The sequence below is a fragment of the Pseudophryne corroboree genome, chromosome 5 (assembly GCF_028390025.1).
Source record: "Pseudophryne corroboree isolate aPseCor3 chromosome 5, aPseCor3.hap2, whole genome shotgun sequence".
NCBI classification, from domain to species: domain Eukaryota; kingdom Metazoa; phylum Chordata; class Amphibia; order Anura; family Myobatrachidae; genus Pseudophryne; species Pseudophryne corroboree.
Window position 1 is genome coordinate 477904336 of NC_086448.1, and position 6082 is coordinate 477910417.

The following is a 6082-nucleotide window of genomic DNA, read 5'->3' on the forward strand; positions in this document are numbered from 1 at the left end:
GCCCTGTGCTCTTTACAGATGAAAGCAGGTTCTCACCGAGCACATGTGACAGACGTGACAGAGTCTGGATATGCCAAGGAGAATGTTCTGCTGCATGCAACATCCTCCAGCATGACTGGTTTGGCAGTGGGTCAGTAATGGTGTGGGGTGGCATTTCTTTGGGGGGCCGCACAGCCCTCCATGTGTTCGCCAGAGGTAGCCTGACTGCCATTAGGTACCGAGATGAGATCCTCAGACCCCTTGTGAGACCATATGCTGGTGCGGTTGGCCCTGGGTTCCTCCTAATGCAAGACAATGCTAGACCTCATGTGGCTGGAGTGTGTCAGCAGTTCCTGCAAGACGAAGGCATTGATGCTATGGACTGGCCCGCCCATTCCCCAGACGGAATCCAATTGAGCACATCTGGGACATCATGTCTCGCTCCATCCACCAACGCCACGTTGCACCACAGACTGTCCAGGAGTTGGCGGATGCTTTAGTCTAGGTCTGGAAGGAGATCCCTCAGGAGACCATCCGCCACCTCATCAGGAGCATGCCCAGGCATTGTATGGAGGTCATACAGGCACGTGGAGGCCACACACTACTGAGCCTCATTTTGACTTGTTTTAAGGACATTTCATCAAAGTTGGATCAGCCTGTAGTGTGTTTTTCCACTTTAATTTTATATATATATATATATATATACAGACACACACACACACACACACACACACACACATAACGGAAAATGATTATTTCAGCCTCTTAGATAAAGAGCTTTATTTCCTTATAAAATATAAGCGGCGGTTTAGTTCTCAAAATTCCTGTCACTTATGTTTTCCCTTTACCTATATATTGAGGCACTCTGTGCAATATTGCCTTATACTTCATTTTCTACACTAGTCTCATTTTTTTAAACTAGAAACTCATGTATATCCAGTTGTAATTGGTGTATATGTAAGATAGCTGTAACTCTGTAGCTTTGCTGCTGGTTACTGTGACATCACACCTAGCCTGTGACATCACTAGCCTGTGACATCACAATGCTTCTTTCTGTAACATTCTATCTACAGCTGCTTACGTTTCCAGTTTCCATGCAGGAAGACAGGTAGGAGGAGGTGAGTCCTACATAGCAGGGTATGATGGAGGGGGGTAAGGAAGACAGAGTGCAGTATAGTCAGCTGAAAGGCAAGACAAGATCGACAGAACAGGGAATACAGGTACAAGGACACATAAATAGGAGAAGTGCAGGAAGGAACGACATATTTAGGAATAAAAATGTAGCGTTACAGGAATAAAGAGGGCAGTATGGAGGATAAGCACACATACAGGGGATGCAGATAACCTGGGTCTCTATGAGGCAGGATCGTGGTTTTTGGATGAAAAAGTTAATAAAATAGATAAATGGGATATTGATATCTTTGAAAGTATCTTGTTTGGTTTAAGGAAAATTGGGAAACTGGTTGATTCATGGACATTTTATTGTACTTAAACTAGTACTATGCTTAATGATAGTCTTTTGTGTTTTTTAGATCATCTGACAAAGAGATTTGCAGAGTGTCGGGTGACCGGCAAAGAGATCTGCAAAGTGTCAGTTGAAGACGACGGGAGGGGTCGCAGAGGTAGCAACGACTGGAGTATAACATGCAGGAGGTAAGTTACCATACTCTCTCTGCACATGTTACATCTGCTCCACCTGCAGTGCACATGGTTTTGTCCATTAGACAACAAATGTGCTGCTGCGATCAGGTCTGAATTAGACCCAGTGTATGATACTAACATGGTCCTAGCACTAGGGAAGATAAAACCTGGAGCAGATAACTTGGGTCTCTATGAGAAAGGATCTTGGGTTGTGGATAAAAAGTCAATAACATAGATAAATTGCAAATTAATAAAAATGAAAGTACGTAACAAAATGTTGTTGTATAGTTATACACATAGTATGTCTGAACAAGAACTTCTGGTTATTTAGATCATCATTTGGCAAAGTTCTGGCAAAGAGATTTGCAGAGTGTCGGGTGACCGGCAAAGAGATCTGCAAAGTGTCAGTTGAAGACGACGGGAGGCGTCGCAGAGGAATTAGTGACTAGAGACTGAGTAGCATGCAGGAGGTAAGTTACCAAACTTGTGTAAATGTGTGTGTGGTGGGGGGTATTGAGAGCACAGTACAAAACATAGGGTCTATGGTGGGGGAGAGCGGACAATACAGAACATGCAGAAAGGGGCAACTTGGTATAGCACATACAGATGGTGTGGGGGCACAATACAAAAACATAGAAATTGTGGCGTACTCTATGGGACATATAGAGGAGGGAAATACACTTTTGGGGGTTGCGAGATGTAGTACATACTGTAAAACAGAAAAACAGGAAGGGGGTGGGGAGCATGATACAGAATGGGTGTGGTATGAAAAGTAGATAGTAACTAGGTCAACAGTGTCTAGGTTGACCACTATTGGTTGACAGCAACTAGGTCGATAGGGTCTCTAGGTCAACAGGGTCTTTAGGGCGACATGTCTAGGTCGTCAGGTCAAAGGTTGACATACTTTTTTATGTTTTTTTTGTGTAGTTTTATTCGTAGAGTGACCGGGAACCCCAATTAATGCACCGTGTCCCCTCGCATGGCTCTCTTCACTCGCCATGCTTCGGGCAAGGTGCCTCGCTTTGCTCGGCACAGATTACCATTCCAATCATAGTCCACGTGGATCGTCAAGTATGAAAAGGTTCAAAAAAAGATTATTTAAAAAAAAAAACCTCATGTTGACCTTTTGACCTGTCGACCTAGCACATGTCGACCTAGAGACCCTGTCGACCTAGAAACCCTGTCGACCTAGTTACTGCTGAACAATAGTGATCAACCTAGATAGTGTCAACCTAGTTACTGTCGACCTAGAGACCGGATCCCATACAGAACATACAGATCGGGGGAAGAACAATACAGATCACGGGAGATAGTGAAATGGCTGATATTTACAGTATATCAATGAACTGGGGGCAGGTGTACAAAGCCTGGGAGAGTGATAAAGTGGAGAGAGATAACCTAACAACCAATCTGCTCCTAGTTGTCATTTTCAAACACAGCCTGTAACATGGCAGTTAGGAGCTGATTGGCTGGTACTTTACCTCTCTCCACTTTATCACTCAGCAGGGCATAATCAGTGGTGCAAGTGGGCGGGTACGGGTGGGTATGGCGTACCCGTAAGAATTTAGCCATGCGTACCCACACCGACGGGCCGCCGCTCCTCTTCCTTCCCTCCCTCCCCTGCTCTACGCCGCACCCGCCGCACCGCCGCACACGCCGCACACGCCGTCCCCGCCGCACCGCCGCTGATGTGAGGGAAGGAGAGCGCAGCCTGCGCCTCTCGTTCCCCTCAGTCTCCGGTGGGTGTCTCAGTTTACTTCAGCGCCGATCCGTGAGCCAATCAGAGCTCGCACCCGCGACCTCTGATTGGCTCACGGATCGGCGCTGAATTAAACTGAGACACCCGTCGGAGACTGAGGGGAACGAGAGGCGCAGGCTGCGCTCTCCTTCCCTCACATGACAGACAGGACGGCGACGGCAGCGGCAGCGGTGAGTAGGGGAGGGGGGCATGTTTACCTGGCACTGGGGGGGGCATGTTATACCTGGCACAGGGGGACATATATACCTGGCACTGGGGGATATCTGGCACAGGGGGGCATGTTATACCTGGCACTGGGGGATATCTGGCACAAGGGGGCATGTTATACCTGGCACTGGGGGATATCTGGCACAGGGGGGCATGTTATACCTGGCACTGGGGGATATCTGGCACTGGGGGGGCATGTTATACCTGGCACTGGGGGATATCTGGCACTGGGGGCATATCTGGCACAGGGGGGTATATATACCTGGCACTGGGGGATATCTGGCACAGGGGGGCATGTATACCTGGCACTGGGGGATATCTGGCACTGGGGGCATATCTGGCACTGTAGGGGCATTTCTGTATCTGGCACGGGGGGCAATGTATATCTGACACAGTGGGGGCATTTGTGTATCTGGCACTGTGGGGCAATGTGTATCTGACACTGTGAGGCAATGTATGGCACTCTGGGGGCATTTCTGTATCTGGCACTGTGGGGCAATGTGTATCTGGCACGGTGGGGCAATGTGTATCTGGCACTCTGGGGACATTTGTGTATCTGGCACTGTGGGGCAATGTGTATCTGGCACTGTGGGGCAATGTGTATCTGGCACTGTGGGGCAATGTGCATCTGGCACTGTGAGGCAATGTGTATCTGGCACTGTGAGGCAATGTGTATCTGACACTCTGGGGACATTTGTGTATCTGGCACTCTGGGGACATTTGTGTATCTGGCACTGTGGGGCAATGTGTATCTGGCACTGTGGGGTAATGTATATCTGGCACTGTGGGGCAACGTGTATCTGACACTATTGGGGTCATACGTGTATCTGCCCCTCCCCCATATGTGTATCACGCCCCATTTTCATTGGCCACGCCCCATGTGGCATTTGGCCACACCCATTTTTTTGCACGCGCGCCTTCGCGCGCGCACACAGTACCCGTAAGACATTTTTTCTACTTGCACCACTGGGCATAATACATCTCCCCCATAGAATAACCAAATGATGAAATGGTACAGAATGGTATAAATGATGTGAATTGGAGCTGTAACAAGTGACTGTTTCCCTATCTTTACGTATAATAAAGGTGACATAGTCCTTTCCCTAGAGTCCTTCTCCTTACCGCTCAGGGGGCCTGATTCAGATGCAGACGCAGAGCTGCTATTGCACCAAGTGGCTCAATGCTTTTTCACTGTGCATGCGTGCAAGCTGCACTGCGCATAAAATGAAATCAAGCTCACATAGAGGATCCCATCGCAAAGTGATTGACAGGAAGTCAGCGTTTGAGGTGGTAACGGGGGTGGCTAACTGTATACAGGCATGTCAGGTCCGTTCAAACGCCGTTCCATGTGCGTGCATAAATTACCCATAGCGACCTGTATTACTGCTGGAGAGCCCCCTGTGTCTAGGAGACTTGCTCAGCCTATGACTGCTCAGACTCACGATGCAAATGTGAATGTCAAAATTGCAGCAGCGATCGCTTCAACAACCACAACTGAATCAGGCCCACAATTACACCATTATATTTTACTATTTTATCACATTTAACAACTAAGGGGTCAGTTTAATTAGGTGCCAGTTTGTCTTACAACAGCCGCACTTTCCGGTAGCCCCATAGGCTGAATCTGGCCATGAAGGGTGTGAGTTTGGATGCTGTTGAAACGTCGCAGCAATGGTAACTCGTACCTAATTGGATTGACCCCTAAATGTTAGCAATTTATAGATTTTATTATTTACTGGTCAAATTTCTTTTCTGAAGGTACCCACTAATTACTAAAAGAGAGAACGTATCCCCCCAATGTGTGTATTGTAATAAAACAATGGGACCTTTGGGATAATTGTCCTTATTTTAGGTATTTTCCATGTCCTCAGTAGTTAGAGTAACATATTTACATAGAGAGATTTTTCTCTCTACACAACCACACCACTGTTTGCAGTTTGTCTCTCTGCTTGTTCATCCACTAACAATGATTTATCATCTCTTCCTCTTCATCTACATGCAGTGGGTGATCCCTGAATAGCTGCCGTGGGAGGAGAGCTGCGGACACATGCTCCAAATGTTGGGACATATGCCTTACCTATTAGGAGATGCGGTAAAGATGCCGGCTGTCGGGTTTACGGCAGTCAGAATACTGACACTGGAATCCCGACACTCTTCAGAATCCCAACGTTGGAACTCCGAATGGGCAAGGATACCGACGCCCATGTCACCACGATCATAGGTTTGGGGCTGGGCAAGGGGGGTTAGGTTTAGGCATCAGGCATGGGTGGAGGGGATTGGTTAGGCTGCGGGGGAGGGAAGGTTAGGTTTACGCATCAGGCGGGGGGGTGAGGTTTAGGCATCAGGTGGGGGGTTAGGTTTAGGCAGCAGGGATAGAGGGTGGGTGGTTAGGTTGTGGGAAAGGGAGGGTTAGGTTTAGGCAGCAGGGACGGAGGTTAAGATTAGGCACTTCTGCGGGAGGGTTAGGCACATATGGGAAGGTAGGGTTAAACTGCG

The 6082-nt window shown here is 48.0% G+C and overlaps 1 long non-coding RNA gene across 1 annotated transcript; it reads left to right on the forward strand.

The window, feature by feature from the left end:
* Positions 1–1514: 1514 nt before the first annotated feature.
* Positions 1515–5825, forward strand: LOC134929143 (uncharacterized). The gene is made up of 3 exons (XR_010178321.1): positions 1515–1632; positions 1952–2090; positions 5589–5825. It is a non-coding gene; the product is annotated as an uncharacterized LOC134929143 (long non-coding RNA).
* Positions 5826–6082: the final 257 nt, after the last annotated feature.